Source organism: Macaca fascicularis, chromosome 6, assembly GCF_037993035.2.
Source record: "Macaca fascicularis isolate 582-1 chromosome 6, T2T-MFA8v1.1".
Classification (NCBI taxonomy): Eukaryota; Metazoa; Chordata; class Mammalia; order Primates; family Cercopithecidae; genus Macaca; species Macaca fascicularis.
Window position 1 is genome coordinate 167,390 of NC_088380.1, and position 24,696 is coordinate 192,085.

Consider the following 24,696-nt stretch of genomic DNA (forward strand, 5'->3'; position numbering starts at 1 on the left):
TCCCTGACATAGGCAGCCTGTATAGATAAGCGTGTTACACGGTGTCTAATTTCTGAGATGTTGGTCCACACCTTCTCAGGAACACACTTTCAGGGGAAGATTCCTGTGCAGGAGAAGCTGCTTTTCCCCGAGACGCGGTGGCGGCTCCTGCACTGGCATGGCAGGGTGGCTGTGTGACTGGGCAGGGCTGGACATGCTCCTGTGCTGGGCGCCCACCTCCGCCCTACATCTGTGTCGAGGGTGCCTGCCTTTGTTCCCCCAGGTCGAACTCATAGAATTGTATACCTTCCTGACACATTCCTGCATAGAGATGATTAGATCTGGGGGCTGAATCTCAATCTGACATGCATGTAGGTAAATTATTGACGTGAATGACTTGGGTCCTCCACCTTCAGGGTCAGGAGGCACGAGGTGGGTTTGGAGACAGCTGCCTGGCCTCAGGAAGTTTCTCTCAGAGCCTGTTTCTTTCTCTAGCAAAGTAAATGATGCCTTCCTCACGGGGCTTAACACACGCTCAGTACTCAGATGCTGTCTGATCTTTGTTATAGTTAGTATTTGGGGAACAGCGTGGCTGGTAAGAAAATGTGTTATCTTTACAATTTATACAATGTCATACAAGGCAAGCGTGAAACCGGGACACTACCTTAATCTGAAGATGCTGGTGCTTAGTCTTCTCCTCAAGCATTTTGTTGTCATTCTGGTGTGTGTCAGCCAAATCATATGACGGTACCGCGTGCGTGATGCCAGCTCAGTTACCTTGGAATGGGGAACCTGAGGCTGCCAGGGAGCATCCCTCCTGCCTCCAGTCCTCCGGGGGTTTCTCTCTCTCTCCCTCCTTTCCTCTGTCCCTCCCTATCCCCCAATCCTCCTCACCACTCCTGTTCCCCTCCCTACCCTCCTCACTTACTCTACAACAGAGGTCCAGACTTTGACAAATCCCAGCTGGGCCTATTTATCGCTTGGCTGGGAAAGCAGAGGGAAAGGGGCCCAGTTACTACAAAAATAGAGAATTGAAATAGAATGTGAGCTACTTTTGCGTGTTGTTTTTTACTTTAATCTGAATATAAAAGGCAAGTGTCAAACAAAATCGGTGCTAACTGCGCCACTCAGCTCCGAGTCTGCTTTGTCGGGGCTCCGTGGGTTCCCACTCCCTGGCCTTCTCCATGAGCGTCTGGACACGCCGTGGCTGTGAAAGGAGCATTCAGTTATGGTCCTTTGAATGTTCCAGAGTCATGTTTAATAAAAATCTTCACGTTTACCCACAGCCAAGTCTTGATTTAATAACAGGTACTGCAGGTCTCTGGGTGGGGCTGAGCCTCTGTTTTAGAAGCAGCAGCACCATCTGAGGGGCAGGTCCGTATGGGCTGGCAGGCGGCCTGGTCCTTGGAGCACAGGGTGGACCTGACTCAGTCCTGGCAGTGGGGGGCCTTGCAGTTCTAGGATGTAGTGATGCAACCTGTGGCATAAATAAAAAGCCTCATGTGCCCCCATGAGAAGCTGGGGCTTCCCCCTCAGTACTGTGGTGTGCTGTGTTTGTGATCGTGCAGATGTAAAAGGGTGAGGGAGATGTCTAAAAACTAGGCTCCCAAAGACAGCCCTTCATGTCTGGTGCTTTCATGTGTATATGCACACGTGTTTGACGCGTGTACACCTTCACACGTTCACCTCTTTCATGCGTGTACACCTGTTCCTGTGTTCATACACCTGTTTCGCGCATGCGCCTGTTTCGCCTGTGTATGTGCCTGCGCGTTCACCCTGTATTGCGTCATACGTTGTATTTTACATATTGGGTATTTTCAGTTTGTATCGTGAGCTTGTAACGACGTCGTGAAGAAAAGAGGGGGCCCTGGCAGCCTTTGGCTCTGAGAAACGTGATGTCACGGGAACAGATGAGACAGCCCGGGTGAGGCCGGCAGAGGCCATCGTGGCCTTGGGAGTCCGTGCACATCCACTGTCTGTCGCTGTGTGACAAGTGACCCCAAAACCTAGGGGCTTAAGGCAACATACACGTACGACTGTACAGCTTTTTCAGGTTGGAAATTCAGGGCAGCCCTGCTGAGCGGCTCTGGCCCAGTCCCCCGGGTCACTGTGAAGATGCTGTCCAGGGCTGCAGCCATCTGTAGGCTCAGCTGGGCTGGAAGTTCTGCTCCAGGATGCTGTGCTGACGTGTCTGCGGGCAGAGGCCTGGTTGTCCATACCTGGCCACTCCCCGGGGCTGCCAAGTGCATTCCTGCCCAGGGCCGCTCCTTTCCCCAGAGACGTAGCAGTGCTGGTCTTTATGCCCAGCATCAAGGTGGCCGGGTCAGGAGCAAAGACTTGTTTCCCCTACTCGGCGGCTACTCCTGCAGGGCTGGGAGACAGTGGAGCTCGCGCAGGAAGGTGTTCGCTGAAGACCGTGCTCTGTGACTTGACGGGTGTTCCTCCCAGGAGAGTGAAATGGAGACTGGACGCCGGAAGCAGCATCCTGCGTGACCCCATGTGTAGTAGGGTCACAGCAGAGCTAAGTCCTTCCTTTACAGATACTTTTCAGAGTCTACCCGCCTTGAGATTCTCCGATTAACGTGTCTGAGGAGGGTCCCAGGAGTCTGCCACCTGCCAGGCCAAGGAGGTTCCCTGCATGTGGCTGTCCCCTGACACCTTGAGAAACGTGACTCGAGAGAATCACCGAAGTTTCCTAAATGAGTCACCTGCTTTCTCTTCTCTTTGCTTTCATGCCCCCCCAGGGTAGGTCAGTCCTGTCAGCCGCAGCGATACCTGCATGCTGGGGTTCCAAGGAGATTGGGGGTGTGTCGGGTCCCCCAGGGAGATTCGGTGACTGAGGATGCTGTCATAGCAGCCAACACGTCCTTATTGTTTTCACTTTTAATGAAGTTCAGTTACTAGGTTTTCTGAGGCACAATGATGTCCTTGTGAAAAATTGGTGATCAGGGAAGCAAGCAAGTGTGGGAAAATGATCCTGCCCTTAAATCTAAAAAACGATGAAACAGCAAAGAGCCCTGAAGAGCCCATGAACCTCCTCATGGGGCGGTGAGGAGACACCTCAGTAATGGCTTAAAAACAAAGTGATAATACTGAAGAAAAGGTAAACTAAATTTTGGGTCTCCTATGGGTAAAGAGATTGTGGTTTACATTTTGGAGGTATGCGTTTATATACTTATTTATTTTTCTTTGTTGGATTTAGAATTAGTTGAAATAATTGTGTTTTTTAAATTAAAAAAATTGGGGTATACGAAGTCTAATCCCTTTGTGACATTTCTGTACTGTGAGACTCCACATACAAAAGTGAAGCCCAGACTGTCTGTCTCTAATGAACCAGAGAGAGGTGGTCATCTCCTGCAGGCCGGTCTGGTCTCCAGGCATCTGGCCATCCTCCCAGTCTTGGGCACACCTGCATCACTGGTGCTTCCTGCCAGACTGTGACTCTGCCCAGGTTTCAGGAGCACCCGGAACTGTTTTCCTAGGGGCTCCTGCTTTGTCCTGGCTCCTGGAAGCACAGGCTTTTGACGAAGGACTCTCCCCACTGCCAGGTAAATTGGTGATTGCCCCATAGTCTGTATTTATCACATGGGGCACAGAGAGTCTGGGCGTGCTGTCCTGGCCCTGGAGCCAGCTCTAGGACTGCCCGGCGGCATTGCCTCCGCCCCTCATCTGGGAACAGGGCGGTGGGGAGGAGAAGGGAAGCAGGGTCTTGACCCTTCTGCGTCTCGAGAACACGGGGAACACATCGTCTCATTGCCTCACACCATTCACAGCCCAAGCTTGTGTGAAGTATTATTTTATAACCTCCCCTGACAATGATGTATTTTATATAAGCAGCACATAAAGTGGTAATTTAATACCCTATCGAGCAGGATTAAACAATAAGGAGCAGATATCACTGTAGAAAAGTTACTTTATCCGGGAAACATTTATCTACTGCAGGTGGATGTGAATCATGGCTTCCTCCTCGGTGGCTCCTGATGAGCCTGTGAAATTCTGTCCTGTTCACCACTGTTAGTTATAAGCTACACCTTTCCTTCTATGACGTTAGTTACAAGCTCTACCTTTCCTTCTATGATGTTTATTTCTTGCCTGTTCAGCACTGTTAGTTACAAGCTATACCTTTTCTTCTGTGATGTATATTTCTTGAAGGCATGGACTAAATCCTAATTCCACAGTATTCGATGCACATACTCAAGAGATACTTGTTTGAATGAATGGATTAATAGAAAATAGAAGTGGTGACTTCACTTTATTTCATTATGTCAAACTTTGTCTACACGGAAAATTATATGGTCCTTTGGAAAAACAGGGCCTCTGTGCAGGGTTGTTAGAGATTGTGAGAATGCCGCAAATGGCTCTGTGGCTCTAGGCTCACAAAGGGCTTGAGGGACTTGGTGGCGCACCTGTGTTGAAAACTGAGTTCTGCAAATCCATTCGAGTGACCTGCCAGCACACACAATCCTACTTCCCAGTTGATTTCTGCACAGAGGCTTCTCCTGAATGCCCCAGGTGAACGTGGGTTCAGCCAGCACTGCTGGGCTTCCACAGCAAGCCAGGGTGCTGCAGGGACGAGAGAGAAGAGGGGCAGGACCAGGATCTTCCTGGGCCCCAGTGCCCGTGTGGGGACGCTGCCTGGCCTGGCTTTTCTGGGGGAGGTCAGGGAAATGATGGCATGGAGGGACTGTTGGTATGAGTCGCTTGCTCAAACATAGATCCCAGGTCTGTGTGGGAGGCAAATAGAAATTTATGTGGGTATCATCAGTAACATAGCAAACATGGGCTTCTTCACTAGGGTGGCTGACCCTCTTGCTCATCTGCTGAGCAAAGGCCCGGCCCGGCCCGGCCTGGCCTGGCCTTCTACGCCTCCACAGTGAGCTTTTCTCAAGCTCTGTCCACTCCATGGAGATAGCCGGAGCCAGGGCAGATATGGGGTGTTTTCCACTTTTTATTTATTTTTTCTTTTTTGAGATGGAGTCTTGCTCTGTCGCCCAGGCTGGAGTGCAGTGGTGTGATCTCGGCTCAGTGCAAGCTCCACCTCCCAGGTTCACGCCATTCTCCTGCCTCAGTCTCTCGAGTAGCTGGGGCCACAGGTGTCCGCCAACACACCAGGCTAATTTTTTGCGTTTTTAGTAGAGTCAGGGCTTCACCGTGTTAGCCAGGATGGTCTCAATCTCCTGACCTCGTGATCCACCAGCCTCGGCCTCCCAAAGTGCTGGGATTACAGGCGTGAGCCACTGCACCCGGCCAGGTATTTGTCAGTTTTTGAAAGCTACATTTAAAGAATGAAATAGACCGAACAGAATTACTTCCTTTTGAATATTTAATACTCAGTCTACCAGAACACTTAAATATAGCTAATGTATTCAAATAATAAGAAAGAACTTTCCCTCTGTTCCAAAGAAAAAGTATAAACAACCTTTTACTTGTCAGGGATTTCACTATGTTTCTAAAAAGCCAGCAAGCACTTTTCCTGAAATAGACCCATCTCTTCCTCTGCATAGACGCTATGAACATTTTAGCTACATTTCTGCTGTATCTTAATGTGATAGATTGTAGAAAATTCCTTGCTACTGGAACTTCACGATGCTTTCCTTTGAAACATCAAATAGAAAGTATGGATAGTAAATCTCAGACTAGTTGCAATTATCAGTCTTGGTAGAGCTGCCACCCACAGCCTCTGTCAATTACAACAGAGTGTGTCTCCCCAGCAACCCGGATTAGATTGCGGACCAAGCCAGGCTCACCCAGGATTCAGTGCAACGTCTTTCAAAGCGGTAGTCACTGCCCCTGGAGGAGACTTGAGAAGTCCTCCCTTTGATGCCTGTGCAGGGCTGTTCTCAGATCACAGCAGCTGCAGCTGCAGCTGCAGCTGCAGCAGCATCTCAGAGGATGCCAGCAGGGGTGTCCTGGGTATTGACATCACGGTAGGGGCCTGCAGTGTCTGAATGAAATGGGCCGTGAAAGTGAGCACCCTAGAGGAGTCCACAGCCACGTTTCAAAGGTGCAGTGGCCCGAGGTGAACCCCAGAGCACTGAGGAGCCTGGAGTTGACCTGTCACGACTTCATTGAGAGAGCTGACGGAATTCCGTACCTGTGCGGGCAAAATATGGCTGTTTGCGCTTGGCCCCTTCTCAGTCCAGGGCCAGGGAGGTTGTCTGCACAGCTAGTGGGAGCTTAACTCTGTGCACACTCGGGGTTGGGTCCCACTCCTTTCTGTGATCCCAGGGAAGATAGACATGCCGAGCTCTCCTGGAAGAGGGCCCTGACGAGTGGAAGCTGAGCTTCAAGATGGTCGGCCTTGTGGTGTGCGTGGCGGGTTCGGAGTCGGTGTGTGCTGAGTGGGGGCCCGGCTGCTGCTGTCGCTATTGGGATCAGCAGACGCTGCGGGGGACGTGGCTCCCGTTGTACTTGGTGGTTTTCTCCTCACAGGAGTGGGTTTCCCTGCTGTGAAGGTGTCGGGGCTGTGACAGGCAGCCTGGCAGGAGGAAGACGCTCGTGGGGTTGTGCCCCGAAGCCCCCTTCCTCTTGAGGAGCATGAAGGGGGTTTGGGACCCTGCTTCCGGCTGCGCTCCCTTGCTAGGTTCTTGGCCTCGGGGGCCAGGAGAAGCTGAGTACAGGCCTGAAACCTGGACCCCTTCCACAGCCTCCGTGGCGTTTGTGGTGGTATGCGGGACGAGGCCCTTGGAACTCCAAGCCCTACGCTGGCATGCCCGCCCACTGGGGCATCTTGGGCACCTGCTGTGTGCTTGGCTCCGTGGTGGGGTGGGCGGTAGCAAGGGCTGTGGGGTAGAGTGGACACGGTACGCGGATGATGAGAAGCGTCAGGGAGGCAGTGAGAGCACAGCTGAGACCTGCAAGGAGGGGACTGGCTGTGGGTGTTGGGGCTCAGGGAGCTGCCTCTACCCAGAGCCACAGTGGCCAGTGAGGGCAGAGCAGGGGACCGAGGCCCAGGGAAGCCGTGTGTATGGTTCGCATCAGGTGTGCGGGTCTGCCGGGCTGTGCGGCCCTTCTCAGTCCTGGCTGGGCCTGGGGTCCCAGAGGGAACGGAGGGTCTTTGCATCTCCCTCCTCTTGCTTCCCTGCTGCTTCCTGGTCAAGGGATGCTTCTTTATTGCAACTCTGGCAGTTATTCTGCATATTAAGAGGAGTTTCACAAAATTGTAGGGGGGGAGGCGGACTAGGGATTCATTTTTTTTTTCTCCCCCTGATTTTACACGGAGCCTTCTACTACCCCTTAGTGTGGAGGCAGAGTGCAGATGCTCTACAGTTATCTATCCAGGAAGAGAAGAGCTGATGGGAAGTCACAGATCTGATCATTGCAATAGCACTGACATTTTTAAGTGGGAGAATGCTGATGTCTATAATAATCAGAGTAAAACTTCAGTAGCTTCAGCATAAAGATTCTGAGATGATCTTAGAGCCATTTCGTCCCTAGATCCTTCTGCAGTGTGGAGTGTGACATCTCTACCAGCCTCTGGTCAGTGGCCGCCTGTGGGTAACTGAATGCTTGAAGTGTAAATGAGAACTTCTAATTTTATTTAATTTTAGTCAAATTTAAATAGCTATATGGCCCGGGCACCGTGGCTCATTCGTGTATTCCCAGCAGTTTGGGAGGTCGAGGCGGGTGGATCATGTGAGGTCAGGTGTTCAAGACCAGCCTGGCCAACAAGGTGAAATCCCATCTGTACTTAAAAATACAAATAAAATAGTCTGGCGCGGTGACAGGCGCCTGTAATTCCAGCTACTCGGGAGGCCGAGGCAGAAGAATCACTTGAACTCGAGAGGCAGAGGTTGCAGCAAGCCGAGATCGAGCCACTGCACTCCAGCCTGGGTGACAGAGGGAGACTCTGTCTTAAGAAAAAAAAAGATTTTAAAAAACCCTACATGCCCCTAGTTGCCTCTGTAGGAGACGGCATGGTTCCAGAAGGTAGACTTTGTGTTGAGGACTCTGCAGCGTCAGGCTGGAGACAGTCTCCCTTCCTAGCAGCGTGGGCCCCTGGGCTGTTCTTCTACCAGAAGGGATGGTGGCGTCTCTGGGAGGTATCTGTAGACTCAGATCTGTGTGGATTAGTGGCTTGTGTTACTCACAGATACTTAATTTTATGGGTAAATGAATATCTGGACTGGCTGCAACTTCAGGGCGAGATTCGGGAGTAGGGAGTGAAAAGTGACGACGGAACCCTGGGCTTGTCCTGCTGCCCCCAGGACCCGGTCGGGGTGCCTTCTCGTCTGAAGTCCCAGCACGTGGTCAGGGTACCCCTTGCCTCTGAAGCCCCCAGGAAGTGATCGGGGCACCAATCCCCTCTGAAGCCCCAGCACCTGGTCGGGGCACCCCTCCCTTCTGAATCCCCCAGTACCTGGTCGGGGCGCCCCTCCCTTCTTAAGCCCCCAGACCCTCCTGGCCTGCGGTGCTGCTTCTCCAAATGCTGTCCTTGGCTGTTTTCCAGGAGTCACCTGCACCAGAGCAGGCTGCGTGTGTCATTTCTTGTCGGATCTGGGGTGTCAGTGAAGCTCATTTATCTTGTCTTCCTCCTCATGTGCCGTATCTCACCTGTTGTCTGTCTGAGTTTGTGTGAGTGCGTGTTGTGCGTTCTCAGGCTGTACTCGGTGCTTAGGTGACAAGAACGTCTTAGAGCAACGGACTGTCTGCTCCAAAGGACGCTGGGCATGAATCGAGACACAGTTTACTTGTGGGGTTTAAATTTCCTGGGTGTTGGAGGCAATTAAGGGGAAACAAGGTCTAAAAAAGCCCCTGCAGATGAGGAAGGCAATAATGAAAAAAATTACTCTATACACACTTAGCAGTTGATTTAATTTGTAGGTGAATTTTGCATTTCGGGCACTACTAAAGGTACTGTTTGTAGGGATTCCTTGATGAGCTTCTTGTTTTCTGTCTAGAAAGTAAAGTGGATCGGTTTTGCCTTTAATGCTGACTGACTAGAATCTACTTCCTTTTCCCCCCATTCACGTTAGGGTGGGGATTGGACTGGAAGAGCTGTAGGATCTCTTTATTTCTGATCTTAAATGAATTTTTTCTTCAATGCCCTGTTCTTTGGTTTGGGAAATGTGCTCAATTTGTACCGTGCTTTAAATGTACAGAAGGGTCGAAATTGCTACTTTTCTTTAAAGTTAGATATAACATCTTAAGTAAAATGTCATCTATAAATCAGGCACAGTCTGGGGCCTGGAGACCCCTCTTGTCGCTTCCTTCCAGCTGTGTCTTCTTCCCTGGCCACATTGCCCTGGCCACATCTCCTCCCCACACCACGCCGTGTCATCCGCCCACCACCTCACCTCTGGTCACAACACCTCCCTCCCGGCCACATCACCTGTGGCCTCACTGCCTGCCTCCCTCCTTCCTGGTGGCCTCCGTGGCTCCCACTGTCTGCCCTCCCGAGGGTCTGTTCAAGGCTCCTTCCCCGTTTTCCACTCCTGAGTGGGTCTCGGGGCCTAGATGTTTCACAGGATGCAAGTTTCTTCCCTTCCAGCCGTGGGTCTCTGAGCGACAACTCCAGAGAGGGCACTAAGCTCTCCTTACCTACCTGGGGGGCCCTGAGCCCTGACCACCGACCACCAGGGCTTTTCTGCAGTGTGTGGGGCAGACTCATGCATGAATTGGACTAAAAAGATGCTTCCAGGAATCCTTGTTTTAAGTGCACTGGAGCAGAGATGGGGAGAGGGGACCACCTGGTTTGCTCAGAATTTGGTCCTGATCACAGCCAATGAGGCAACATAAGCACCTCCTAAATGAAGCGTTCCACAGACTGATTTTACACATGACAGAAAGGCTTCACACAATGAGTGAGTTTGAGCTGCATTTGAAGGAAGAACAGGTCCCTGTAGGTGGAAATGAAAGGTAAGCGTGACCCAAGCCATCAGCAGCAGCGGGGGTGGGGTGGTGCAGACTCCCCATGGATGGTGGGCATGGCTGAAATGCAGGAGAGGGCAGGGGTGCGAAGGAACAGCAGGGCGGCAGTAAAATTCCCCTGCAGAGAGGGGACGTGACTGAGATATTATCACATGTATACAACTGAGAGATGATTTGAGGAGGATTTCTGGGAGCCTGTGGGAAGAGCACGTGGTCATCATCAGTTCTCGGGATCTCTTTTTATGAAGTGAAAATAGTCTTGCCTCTGCCTATCTTGTGAGCTGTTGTGACGATCAAATCGGATAATCTTCAGCGAGCCTTGTAAATGCTAAAGGTTATGACAGACTGTTCCAGCCCCCTTGTCTCTACCCTCCTTTCCTCCTGGGTAACGTGAACCCTGCTGGGTACCTCACTATCTGCCTGGTTTCCTCCTCCATAACGTGAGCCTTGAGTACTTGCTGGGTACCTCGCTGTGCACCTTCCTTAGTAACGTGAGCCCTGAGTATTTGCTGGGTACCTCGCTACCTGCCGTACAGCTGGCTGTAGAATTGTCAAACGCACTTGGCTGGCACATAAGCAGAAGTGCTCGCTGGGCCTTGGGAGGGCTTTGTGACATGTGGGTGCCTTCTGTTCCCTGTTAGGCTGGAGCTGCAGGAGCCCCCCTAGACCAGATAGAGGACCAAGGCTGTGGCCTCGGGGTGGGGGCTGGGGGAGCTCCCTGGGTTTATTGTGTGGGTGAGAGCAAACTTCAGTCCCGCTGTGGCATTGGGATTCAGGGTTCCTTCTGGAATGTTCTGAGTGAGAAACAGGAAGTGCGCACAGGTGCGTCTTCTGCGGATTTTATGGTTATCTCTTGGGAGAGCACTGGTGCCTCTGAACTATGAACCTGCAGAACCACTTGTTCCACTAACGGCCGCCTTTATATAAAGAATGACTTACAAAAGATGCCACTTCAGATGGAGGTATTTGCAGGTGTGGCCTGAAAAATGAACAAAATGACTTTCATCTCAAGGAAAGTACCTTACATTTTTCCCAATGATAGACATTTGAGCTTTCCAGTGAATATTAAAACATAAAAATCTTGTGTCCACCACTTTCTCATGTGATCAATGGTGATACTGATGTGGGGTTTTTTTTTTTTTTTTTTTTTTTTTTTTTTGGACATATAATGAAATGTGGAAGCTGCTCATAACTCTGAACCAGTATTTTCTAACCAATGTGTGATTACAAAATCGTGTGCTGGTAAAAGCCATTCAAGTGCAAGACGGACCAGTCGACTTAGAAGGAATTGGGGCAGAAAGGCCCGTCGACCAGAGCACAGACTCTGTGTTGCAGACAGCCTGTACGGAAGTGCCACTTGTTACATTTGGCAGCAGAGAATACCTAAAATGATCTGAAAACACAATGAAAATACTGCTTCCTAATTGTATATCAGTATGGGGTCGGACTTTCTTCATAAACTTCAGCCATGGCTCTGCAGCCCACTGAACGCAGATGCAGGCATGAGAATCCTGCTGTCTGAGGTGCAGAGATGTTAGGTGTTTTCACAGTAGCACAAACTGTTGCCACGCTGCTGCTTATTTTGGAAAATGGTTTCTTCTTTAAGACTGTGTTAAGATGTAATGACTTTATCCTTGTAAAAGAAACTAAATTATGTTCTTTTTTTTTTTTTTTTTTTTGAGACGGAGTCTTGCTCTGCCACGCAGGCCGGAGTGCGGTGGTGTGACCTCAGCTCACTTCAACCTCTGCCTCCTGAGTTCAAGCGATTCTCCTGCCTCAGCCTCCCTAGTAGCTGGTACTACAGGTGTTCAGCACCATGCCAGGCTAATTTTTGTATTTTAGTAGAGACGGTGTTTCACCATGTTGGCCAGGCTGGTCTCGAACTCCTGACCTCAAGTGATCCACCTGTCTCTGCCTCCCAAAGTGCTGGGATTACAGGCATGAGCAGCCACCACTCCCGGCCTGATGAGAAAACTTTTTTGTGCTCTTTAATAAAGTGCAAAGGGTTCCTGAGACCAAAAAGTTTGAAAACCACTGGCTTAAACCGACAAAATTGTCCTTGATTCTTCAGTGTATCTTCTAATCTGTTGATGGAGAGAGGACAGCAAGGGTTGCTTTACTTTTTTCCTTTCACAACTCAATGGTGCTGGGACAACTGGGGTATCCACATAGAAAAGGATGGACTGGACCCTTCCTCACCCTACATGCAAAGCTCAACATGGTTCCAATGTAAGGAGCTGACTGAGACCCATTCTGTCAGTCTGCTGGGTACCATAACGGACACCACAGACCGTGCGACTTAGACAATAGCATCTTATTTCCTTTTTTCTGGAGACTGGAAGCCTGGGATCAAGGTGAGGGCAGGGTTGGATTCTCTGGGGCCTCACCCCATGCTGTGTAGACAGCTTCTTCTCTGTGTCCTCACAGGTTTCTCTTACGTGTATGCAGCACTGAGGACTGTGTCTAAATTCTCTTAAAAGAACACCAGTCATACTGGATCAGGGCCTACTTTTAAGATCTTAGGGGACCTAAATTGCCAAGTTAAAGGCCCTGTATGTAAATACAGTGACATTTTGGGTTTCTGGGGTTGTGACTTTAACATGGAATCTTGGGGGAGGGGGACAGTTCAGCTCATAACACCTTTAGGGGAGAATCCTGGAGAAACTGTTAGGTTGGATTAGGCAATGTTTCCTTGGCTGAGACGTCTAGAGCTATAACAAGCAACTGAAGGGAAAAAGACGGTATCAAAATTAAAAATGTTCAATTCAGAGGATACTATTAAAGTAAAAAGACAACCCACAGAACAGGATACATTATCACGATAAGGACCTGATATCAAGAATATATTCAAAAACTCTTAATAAAAATCCAATTTAAAAATGGACAAAGGATTTGAATAGACATTCTCCAAAGAAAGACATACAAATGCCTTAAAAAGCACATGAGATGTTTAGCAGAATTCGTCATCTTAGAAATGGAAATCAAAACCACCGTGAAATAACACTTCACAACCACCGTGATGGGTGGGTAAAACCCCAGTATTGGACAGTGACATGTTGGTGAATTGGGGAAAACTGAAATCTTGATATATTGCTAGTGGGAGGGGAAGTAAAATGGTGCAGTTGATTTGGAAAAGTCTGACAGTTCCTCAGAAAAGCATGAAATCACCGTACGACCCAGCAATTTCACTCCTAGCCATATGCTCAAGAAAACTGAAAACATTTTTCCAAAAAGTATGTCATGCCTGAATCTTCACAGCAGCATTATTCATAGTAGTAGAAACAGTCCAGGTGTCTGTCAACCGGTCACTCACTGAGATTCCACTCACCTTAGACGTGAAAGATGTCAGCACCGAAGGTCACACCAAAGGTCATGCACTGTACGATTCTCCTCACAACAGGTGTCCAGAATGGGCAAATCCAGAGAAAAGGAAGTTGGCTGGTGATTGCCAGGGGCTGGTAGAAGGAAGGAGCCAGGTGCTGACTCTTAATGGGTTCAAGGTTTCTTTGGCCTGTGGTGAAAAAGTCCCGGAATTACATACTAGTGGTTGATGTGCAGCTTTTAGAATATGCTAAAAAGACTGAATTGTATTCTTTAATATTGGGGCTTTTGTGCTTTGTAAATTGCTTTTCAATTTAAAAAGGAATTCAAGAAGTTATTTGGTGTTGATATGATAGTATCCAAAACAAGTTACTATGTAACTCACGTCCCCAGAGTTAAACTTCATTTTCTGAGGATCTTGAAGTGTTTGAGGCTAGGAGACACAACGATCCTATACTGTATGTTACACCCCATCTTACTGATTTCTATCTCACATAACCATATTCAGGAAAAACCGACATGTAAATGTGAGCTGAATGCTATGCAGAGGCACATTCCTCTTACCCAGATGATCTTTAGTGGTACAGTAAGAGATGAGATCATAGCAACGTTAGTTTAGTTAGTTTTAATTTCCATGGCAACAGGAATTTGGCACATGGGATGAGTTAGATCTCCCTGCACAGCTCCTAACGGGGTTGCCCATTTCTGTGTGGTGTCTGTGTATATTCTCGCTGTGGAAATAAGTGATAGCACCTGCACAAACACTTGTCCGGAAGCGCACACGAAGCTGGTGAAGGCAGAGGACAGGCGAGAGGGAAGCATGGCTCAGCCCTGGCAAAGAAGACCGTTATTCCAAACGCAAAATATTCAGGAACACAATCCTTGGGAAGACTGGTGATGTCTTTAGACCTCACCACTATCGGGTTGTATCTGTGCAGCCAGTTACCAGAGCCGCAGAACGGCGTGTGTTGGTATTGGTGTCATCACTCAACGATTCTGACTTTTCCTGGTGCTGAGGATGACTGCATATGGCAGAAGCAAAGTGCTAATCTAGCACAGGTCATCATATCCAAGTTCTTTTCTATGAAGGCGGGCAGGGTTAGGAACCACCCCACCCCACCCCACCCCACTCCCCAATCCTATAAGAACTGGGATCTGATGATCTGTGCTGTCGAGAGAGGCAGGGTTAGAACACCTCATTCCTCAATCCCATTGTTGAAAATAATAGTTGGATTGGGAGGGTTTTTACTCCTAAGGTTGAAGCCGTGCATTTCTGGAGCCTGGGCTGTCAGTCATGGTGGCTGGGGAATGCTGGGGCTGCGGTTGTCTGGCTGCCGGTAGCCCTGCTGGTGGGTCCTCCCTCTTTGACACCGTTCATTTCTGAAGCTTGCTTTCCCCGGTGTTGGAAGTAGCAGCACTGGAGGAATGGCCGCCTTCCTACAGTGAAGCTCTGGCAGGAGAGGAGAAGATACGGAGCGTCTGTTCAAGGACGTGACGTTCTGGGCACTGCACCATGCGTTCTGCTTCTCAGCTGTGCCTCCTGGTTGATGTTACCATCACCTGGCATTTCCCAGGAGGTAACTCGCGAATGCCACACTGATGGAACAGTGCGGCTCGAGTCCAGGGCCGCTAGAGCACATCAACAAGGTCAGGCTGGACGCATGTGCTTGCTGACAGGAAAATGACAGGAAATGTCATGTCAGTTCAGGAAAATGACAGGAAATGTCATGTCAGTTCAGGAAAATGACAGGAAATGTCATGTCAGTTCAGGAAAATGACAGGAAATGTGTTTGCTGACAGAAAAATGACAGGAAGACGACAGGAAAGAGGCCCATGAGGAGAGGAACCAGTAGATTCAAGGCAGTTAACCGAAGGAGCGAGCCATCACAGGCTGGGAGGACACCCCAGCCACAGTGGATGTCAGCGGTGGTGGCTGGACTCGGGGTCCGTGAATGTTGCATGATCGAACGTGTTTGGTACATTCTCAGCTCCTGCCCAGGTGCCTCCCAAGCATCAGGTGTTGTGGCTCCCCACACCCTTCCCATCTGTGTGTAGCATGACCACCACCTTCCTACCGTGTGTTTGTCCTATCACGGCTGCTGTGCCTAACGGACGCTTTGCTTTCCAGCTACTTTCCTATAACCAAAGCCCTTGAACGACTTTGCGTTTCAGAGACGACAGGGTATTAGTTTTTCATGATTGCTCTGAGGATTGCCGAAAGCAAATGTAACTTACAGGATGGAAGATATTGGAGACAGTAATTATAGATGACTTTTCTCAGTTTTTTGATTGTGGTAAAGTTACACAGCACTCTATTTTTAAGTGTATGGTTTTGTGGCATTAAGTGTGTTCACACTGTCGTGCTGCGATCACCGCCATCCATCTCCAGAACTTTCTGGTCTCCCCACGCTTGAAACTCGGTCTACCAAACACTAGCTCTCCTCCCGCCCCAGCTCTGGTAAGCACTACAGGTTGCTTACAAAATAAGCTTTTTCAGTAAGAGAAGGGGCAAGGAAAAGAGCTCTAAAGACTGTCTTGAGATTTGAGGAAGTGTTTTAGGTTTTGTTGTGTGGTTCCCGGTGTAAAGGAACTATTGAAGACGTGGGAAGGCGAAGGTCTGTGATCTCAGGAAGTGCTGGGCTGGGCAGCTTTCCCACTGTGACGGGGGCACTTGCCCTCAAACCTGCCTGAGATAATCGCGTGAGGATGGTGCTGCATTGTGACAGCTCTGAACTTGGTCTCCTTGAACGTTGCCAGGTACATAAGCTTTGGCGGTTACCGTCTAGTGTCTGTGGGAGACCTAGAATTTGAACATTGTTGACTTTAGGACACACTCATTTTATAACACTCTACCTGTTCTCATCAATAGGAAATATGCTGTGTCCTTTTTTTTTTTTTTTTTTTGAGAGGGAGTCTCGCTCTGTCGCCCAGGCTGGGGTGCAGTGGCCGGATCTCAGCTCACTGCAAGCTCCGCCTCCTGGGTTTACGCCATTCTCCTGCCTCAGCCTCCCGAGTAGCTGGGACTACAGGCGCCCGCCACCTCGCCCGGTTAGGTTTTTTTGGGTTTTTTTTTTGTATTTTTTAGTAGAGATGGGGTTTCACCGTGTTAGCCAGGATGGTCTCGATCTCCTGACCTCGTGATCCGCCCGTCTTGGCCTCCCAAAGTGCTGGGATTACAGGCTTGAGCCACCGCGCCCGGCCTTTTTTTTTTTTTTTTTTTCCCCCTTAATATTCTGTGTTGCCGTAACAGTAGTTGCAGCGGACGCTACTTCTGGTTCATGGTCATCACCAAACACAAGCTTCAGGAAACCGTGTGAAAAATGAAGGGGAAAGTGCTGTTCTGCAAAGGGCTTTTTTGAACATCTTGTTTTTTTCTGGAATATCTGTTTTGGTGTAAAACGTTTTCATATTTAGGGGTTTGTAACGTGTTTTATACTGGTTAGCTTTGAAACCCCATGTTTTTGCATGCCATGGGGCTGCTTTATCCTGTTATTCTATGATATAGCAGGTTGGCAAAACTATTGGTTATTTCACTTTAAAAACCAAAGCAGCTTACAGATTGAGTGTGATTCTTGTAAGAATTTAATTGTAAAATTGATTTGTGTTCAACAAGCTTACTGGAATGGCTAGATCCGTGGACAAAAAGATAAGAACATGTCAAGTCTCTGGGCCAGGAAGGACTTCCAAATAATACAAGTGATACACATTAATTTCTTAACAAAAGATTAGATTTAGTACATAACTGTTTAAAACCTCCATATTTTCTATTATAGCCATTCCACAGTGCCCATGGGGGTGGGCTGCAGGACTGCCTATGGAATCCAAGGTCTTTGGGCGTTGAGGTCCCTGCAATAAAATGGCATCGTGTTTGCATATGACATATGCACATCCTCCTGCAGATAGTCATGTCAGGGTTGCTCGTAACAGCTATACCATGGACATTCCATGCGAGTAGTTGTTTAATGAATAATAAAGTCTGAATGCTTAGTACAAACACATTAAAAAATATGTTGATCTATGGTTGGTTGAATCCACAGGCCTGGTACCCCGGGAGAGAATACAAACTCTAGAAGCAAAACGAACAAAGCACTTGAGGTCAGCAGTGACGGGTGTGGGATCACACTGAATCTCATGTGCTTTGCTGTCTGTGTCACTGTGTCCCGTGTAAACGGGAATCATTTGTAGCTTAAGGTAAAATAGGTAACAGGAAACACTACAGAGTGGGCACGAAGGCGCGCCCCTCATTACCCCGTGTTACAGCCAAGCGTCTGCCTCCTAGGGAAGGATTTGTTCTGTGGGGAGACTAGATGTTGATGATTTCCGGATGTGTGAAGGGAAACTCCCTCCGAGAAGCGTGGCTTTGGCCGGAGCACATCAGACGAGAGTTACCGTGGCATGGAGTTTCCACAGTGGCCCTCAGGCCTGCTGCTTCTCTCCTCTCCCCACCCCTGGCCCTGACTCTTACCAAGGGAGGCAAGTTCAGCTCCAGCTGAGCCCCGCACAGGGCTGTGGGTCTCTAGGGCAGGTGCCCACCTTCGCCTGAACAGGCTGTGTCAGAGGAGGGTCTGGCTGTACTTGAGCTGTGAGAGATGCTCTCAGAGATCCAGCATCCTGAAAACCCAGGTGCTGAAGGTTCCTTCTCTTCCACCATCCTGCGGGGAAGGGGGTCTTATCCTGCTTCCCCTCAACCCAAGCTGACTTCTTGTCTGTTCTGTACACCTAGGTTTTCAGAACAGTTTTGTTAATCATCTAGCAGACAAACAACCATAAGGTGACAGCCTGGGAGGGTAGACGGCGCTGGAAGGTAGTTTCCTGAATAACAGCGTTCAGTTTCCTGTTTTGCCATCATTTGACCCAAGGCCCCAAGATAATTGAAATATTGTCAGCCAAACACCGATTTTTTAATCTGAGTTTTTTTTTTCTTTTTAAGTTATGGGTGCAAACTTATAACCAGGGACCTGACAAAAGAGAAGGATTTATTTGCAAAGTGAATGTCGGGGATGGTTGGCATTTGCCAACTCTGACTAGCAGGGACCCAGGCTGCTTCCGTTCTGCCGCCCGACTCCTGATCCTCCAGCTCCTGCCCCTGTTCCCACCAGCAGGAAGAGGAGCGGGAAGGTGCCTTTTCCCCTTTAAGGGGGTGAGGTGAGAGTTGCACCTGCCACTTAGCTAGTCCCTGGGGTGATTCTCCAGCATGGGTGGGAGTTGGGTTTGGAGGCCTGAGCCCCGTGAAGCTGGGGTTGCTGTTCCCTGAGCAGCAGGAAACTGGACTCTGGGAAGTGGGGTCAGAGGGTAGCATCCTCAGGAGGGGCCTCTCATCCCATTTGACATCTTCACTGCAAAAGGGGGTGTGGGCTTCATGGTCCATTGACAAATAGAACGTTACTTTTTTTTTTTTTGAAGCACATAGAACCCTAATTCCTTTGGCTTTTACTAAAGTGGCATTTTGTAATTCCACATGATTTCATTGATATACTCGCAGGAGAGAATGCTTCCTGTAAACCAGAAGGATCTCTGCGACAGTCCTCGATCCATAGAGAGTTCATTTTCCCAAGGTTATAGACACAGCCTTAGGAGGGGTTGAGGACACACTGCGGCAGCCTCAGGAGGTCCTGGACATGTGTCCAAGGTGTTTGGGGCACAACTTGGTCTTACACATTTTAGGGAGACGTGAGACATCAATACATGTGAGACGTACGTTGGTTCAGTCTAGGAAGGATGGACGGCTCGAAGCGGGGAGGGATTTCCAGGTCACAGGTAGATCAGACAAATGCATTTCTGGTGCATCTTTCCAGAGGAAGCAGTCAGATCCGCATTTATCTCCGTGTGCAGATGGTGACTTTGAGTTCTGTCCTCTGTCCATGAGGAATTTCCTTGTGGATCGGTTGTGAGGGAGGTACGTGGCTTTTCCCCCCACCCCCAGTAGCTGTCTCTGTTAGGAAGAGCATGGGAGGCAGGTTTGGTCTAAGCTCTTCCTCACCTTGACGTCCCTTTACCTTAGTGATTTTGGGGTCCTGAGATGTATTTTCAACTTCATGTTTCTGAATACACTGGCACTCTAAACAGTGTTGTAGGAGGCATCTAACTTACTTAGAAGAAGAAGAATATCTGGAAACACTTGAGCACCTTCGTCCTTGAGAGAACCAAGCCTTTGTTTAGTTTGCTTTGCCCTGAGGCTGTTACGCTGTCCCGGGCTGTGCGGCCTTAGAAAGCTGTGCCCCTGTGAGCTACTGCCTGTGGAATCTGGTGACTTTGAAGTTAATCCAGCAGCTACATATTTTGGAAAGCAGATTCCCTCTTAAAGTGTTGGTGATTATGATTCTAGCACTAGAATTTCAGTGTGTATTTTCCACCCTTCTTACTTTGTCTCCTCATACACTGAGATGCTGCTGCATTTGCTCTTAGGCTTCACGGAGGGAGGGTCAGTTCTGACTCTTTCTTAGATATTGACCTTGAACGGACAGAATCGAGATTCAGGAAAACTCTCGAGCTGTGAGAGTGTGCTGATATCTATGTAAGTGGGGTTCATGTGTCAAACTCAGGTTTAAGAAAAACCAATTCTAGGCTGGGCATAGTGGCTCACACCTGTCATCCCAGCACCTTGGGAGGCTGAGTTGGGCAGTTCACTTTTGAGCCCAGGAATTCCAGACCAGCCTGGGCAACATAGCAAGACCCTGACTCTACAAAAAATTAAATAGGACAGGTGATGTACACCTGTGGTCCCAGCTACTCGGGAAGCTAAGGCTGGAGGATGACCCAAGCCTGGCAGGTTGAGGCTGCAGTGAACCATGATAGCACCACTGTACTTATGGTGCACTGTGCCTGAGTGGCAGAAGAACAACCACCCCCCCACACACAAAATATCAATTAATGCAGTGGCCAGTTCTGCTGGGACCACCTGTTAAGACTACTCTGGGTCTCATGGTTTGAGAAGCGTCTGTCTGGGGTCGAGAGGGAGTAGCTTGAGGGCTTAGAAGCCAGTTCTTGTGGTTGAGCGTGATTGCGGGTGTGGAGTTGGGGGCAGGGCTCTCCACGGCATGAGTGGGTAAATGGATAGGCTTCCAGGACGAGCCCCTGTGACTTTGCCTGGTTTACATCCGTCCAATACAAATCCACAGGCTCTTACTCTAGAAGCTTCTGCAGGGCCTGATGGACTGGCCTGGGGACAGAGGGTGCCCTCAGAGCCTCATGGTGCCGTCTGGTTTAGGAAGAGCACTTAGTCACCTAGATCTAGGATTTATGGCACTACAAGGGGACTCCTCACACTCGGAGCAGCATCCATCTGCATTCTAGACTTGGTTCTAGGCAAAGTATTTTGGAGCCTGTTGGTACCCTGTGTTCTGTTTATGTGTAAAACAAGTTAGAGTTATAACTAGTTAAAACCTATTTTTAACATTTTGTCACAGAATATGGCAGTTGTGGTGGAGCCTGGCCAGAGACCCCCACACTCAGACGCTGTTGCTTGCTGGAGTTGCAGGCGTTGCCTGCATCGGCTGCCCCTCCCGGCGTGTCTGTGTTCTTGACACGGGCGCCCATCGAGGCTCGGCCTGTGAGAATCGTGCCACCGTTTGTCTCCGTGTTCCTCTGAGGTTCCGCAGACTTCACGGTCCCGTGGCAGAGCGTACGGTATCTGCTTGCATCCTGATTTCCCCAAACCCCAGGACAGACCAAGAGTTCCTTACACACAACTGCAGAGGGCCCCGTGGCGTGGATTTGCAGAGACACAGCCTTTCCCCAGCTTGGCCTTCGTCTCCAGAGTTGGCTTTAGGGTGATAGAAGCTTCCTTCAGACTGGGGGGCCTTGAAGCTTTGGTGCTAGGAATTCGGTGACCAGCACGGATGATACCCCGTTTCTCTGCATTTGTAGCAATAGTTGTTAACACGACCACGAGATGTACAGAGGAAGGAAAAAGGAGGTTTTATTTTCAGAGTAACACTCTGTGCTTTGGGAAATGTGGTCTTGGGGGAGCTGTAAGCACACGCCCCTCAGGAGGGGAGGAGGCCGCGGCATTACACGTTCCGGGGTTTGTTGGCTGTGTGTGTTCATCGGGCTCAAGGAATGTCTGAACGTTTACAGGGAAAGTGGGGTTTGTTCATCCGGTTCGTACAATGTCTGAACACTTACAGGGAAAGTCTAGCACACATGCAGTGAGTTAACCTGTAACATCCATGTTCGCCTTGGGGCAAGTGTAACATTTGAAATGAGGTGGACTGGGCGTGTCATGTACAAAGGTGAGCTGTTGGGCGCAGACGTTTATGCGCAGCCTCAGTCACAGCCAGGACTGGCTCAGGGTCTGCAGCCTGTGGCAGGAAAGGACACTCATGAGGCCATTCTGTCCAGTCGGGGCTGCCGGCAGGGTCCCAGGGTGGGGCTGTCTGGTCGACCGGCATCTGGAGTCCACCCAGGTCCAGTGGGCAGCGTTCCTCTACACCAGGCTTCTGATTGTGGAGGAGACTTCATGCTGGTTAACACACTGTACAGGAGTAATGTTGTGGGGCTTTGGGGTCCACCTTCCCTATGATGCCGGTTACATTTCTCTCCGGACCTCACAGCCACAGAGATTGCACCTCGTCTGACAGCAGGGGGTGCCATGTTGACATAGTAATTTATTGTATTAACCTTTTTATTACTATTTTAATAACTTTTTTTTTTTCTTTTTAAAGAGATAGGGTATTGCTGTGTTACTCAAGCCAGTCTTGAACTCCTGGCCTCAAGCAATCCTCCCACCTCGGCCTCCCAAAGTGCTGGGCTTATAGACGTGAGCCAGTGCGCCCAGCCTACAGCCACGTTTTTAAAACTCAGCAGTTTAAAAATCCTATTCCTTTTACCCCCTCAAGCAGGCTGGTTGGCCTTGTGCAAACTGGGGTGTCACGATCTTAGCCTCCCCCTTTTATTTTTCGCTTTGGCCTCAAGTTCTGATGAGAACAGCAGTTACAAAATGGGCTTTAGGTGATCCTTCCGTTACTAAAGCCAGAATTCTCACCAGTTAGAGATGTTTGTCCCCAGGATCCCAGAAAGCTGCTTTGAATCAAGCCCGTAGCAAATAAGTAAGGAACTAAACTCTTGGTCCTCTGCTTAGTACCAGGGGAATGGGTTAGTTGCTGATACCCTTTGATCTGTGCTCACGTGCTGCATCTCATCACGGGAAGCAGAGTCGCCCTGTGGAATAAAGCCCGGCTCAAGGTGGCGCGTCGAGACGCTTGGGGCTGTCAGTCCCTTATACAGCGGCAGACTTGGAGACTCAGTATCGCGTGCAGAGCCCAGGCAACCGGAGTGCATCCACCTTAGAGACCACATGGACGGTCGGCAAGGTGGATGTCCGGGCATATGGCCTTGACAGGCCCACTGCGAGGTGAATTAGGAATTCGTTAGCAAAGAAATCAAACTCGCCTTTGGGTCCCAACTACTTGGAAGGTTGAGGCGGGAGGATTGCTTGAGGCAGAAGGTCAAGGCCGCGATGAGCCGTGATTGTAATACTGCACTCTGGACTGGGTGACATAGCGAGACTCCAAGTCAAAAAAAACAAAAACAAAAACAAAAACAACAAACCTTACTCTTCATAGCAAGAGGGAGAATTTATCAAAGTAACTGAAACAAAATCTTAGATGATGTAATTTCAGTGGCTAAGTGAGCTGTCCAGCCCACGTGGCTGGCTCACAACGCAACAGAGCCAGGTGCTGCTGCAACTGCCCCCCAACCCCGATCGCTTGTGGACATTTTCTGTTTTCCCATATCTCCCTTTTGGATACGTAGCTCGCCACTTTATAGCTAAGCATCAGTAAAACAGGTTGTCTATTTTGAAAAGTAACTATTTTGTCTTTTAAGGACAGAAAATGAAGCAGGTGACAATAGCATGGCAACCTGGTGAATAGATTTAGAGGAATATTTAATACTTGGCACCACTCTGATCCCTTCTTCTCTCATGCTTAGTTACAGCTACCGCCTCCTAGGACAGAACACTTTCAGCTCTGTGAGTAGGAATTAAACATATTCTAAATCAGAAGTTTTAGTTAAGCAGTATTTTATGTGAATGCCCAGATCCTAAGTGTTCACTGTACTGGTGTGTGGTGTTGAAGAAGGAACGAGGGCTTGGGGCCACGTCTGTGGTGCAGCGTCCGGGTTCCCATATGTGAGATGAGGGCCATGAGACACGGCCTGGAAGGTTCAGACTGTGGGATTGAAGGGATCTATCCACTCCTGGAAAGCCTCAAGTCTAACTTGACTTGGGCTGGTTTTAGGGAGATGCTGGCAGCGCTGTCCACACAGGTCACTGGGAGGGGCTCCGGCACCGTCCCCGTCAGGTGTCTCATGATCAGCCCAGCTTGCTCATCTCAGAAGCTGTTGGTCGTGTTCTCGTTCCTGTTGTTTGTTGCGTGTTATTTAGGTTCTGTTCATGTGGGGACCTAGGGAGTTCCACAGTGAGAGGAGAGCCGCTGAGCCGCCTTCCTGCCTGGACGCCAGCCCCACGGAGGACCGTAACTGCTTGAGGTTGGCTTCTGCCCCCGGCCTCACCTGTGGAGGCATTGATGCAGTGGTACTTTCTAAGCTCCTGGGGCACACAGTGCTGTTGTGTGGATCCACAGGCCACTGTGGCGTCCAAGCACGTGCTCCCGGAGGAGAGGACTCTGCGGGCACTGATAGTGGGCGCTGGCTGAGAGTCCAGCAAGTGAGACTCCCTGTGACGTGCACAGCTGCCATCTGCACAGCTCCTCCTGAGGTCAAGATGGTCGTGCGATAAATGCACAAAGCGCGTCTCCAGCAAAAAGCCGCCGAGTGTCCACATCCAGGATATCCACCAAGGTGGCCTTTTGGTGTTAATACGATGAATGTGAGTAGCAGGTGGTCTGTGTCGAGTGTGACTGTGCCACTGCAGTTTTGTTCTCATGTCTTGATGAGCATGAACGGTTCCTGACGAGGGTAGATAAGGATGCTGTGACCTGAGACTCTGCAGTATTGTAGCTTGAGGAACCAAGGAGTTCTTCTCTCTTGCAAAGCCGTCAGGGAGGATGTTCCAGGCTGGTGACTGCTCCATGAGGTATTCAGAGATCCAGATTTCTTCCCGACCCCTGCTCTGCATTCCCAGGGATATGGCTGTCCTTGCTGTGGTTGGGACTGGGCGATTGCCATGCTGGCAGGGGAGGCTTAAGGTGAGAGTGGCCCTGATTTACCTAATCTACATAATGACAGGGAGCCTGGGAGTAAAGTGTAGCCATGGCCTGGAGGATGGATGATGGATGTTGGTGAACGACTGGCTGCACTCACCGCAGCTGGCCCAGGAATAGGGAAGGATGGCTGAGTATGCCATTCAATGGTACCTGGTTCTTTCAGATTTGACTTCCTTATGGATTTTCTGCTGTAAAGAGGAGAGAGCCTGTGGTTCTAGGCCAAGCATCTCACTCATCTCATAGCATCTTGTATCCCTCAGCCAACATTTATGTCAAGTTTTAGAAGTCCTATCAAACTGGCAAGCATTTCTCAATTTGGTTTAACCATTGGATTTTATATCTGTGTCTGCATGTCTATTTT

General features: G+C 49.5%; 1 long non-coding RNA gene across 10 annotated transcripts in view; it reads right to left on the reverse strand.

Annotated features, from left to right (window-relative positions):
• Positions 1 to 1,028: 1,028 nt before the first annotated feature.
• Positions 1,029 to 24,696, reverse strand: part of LOC123571572 (uncharacterized) — a 50,236-nt gene continuing 26,568 nt past the window's right edge. For 3 of the 10 annotated variants that reach the window (XR_012413529.1, XR_012413530.1, XR_012413528.1), the window contains 2 exons: positions 13,178 to 13,360; positions 1,029 to 5,251 (listed from right to left, as the gene is read on the reverse strand). This is a non-coding gene — a long non-coding RNA (uncharacterized lncRNA). Of the gene's footprint in view, positions 5,252 to 7,865; positions 8,040 to 10,788; positions 10,829 to 13,177; positions 14,812 to 24,696 lie in introns of those variants that run through there. The other 7 variants (XR_012413531.1, XR_012413532.1, XR_010587256.2 and 4 more) reach the window with 7 other exon arrangements.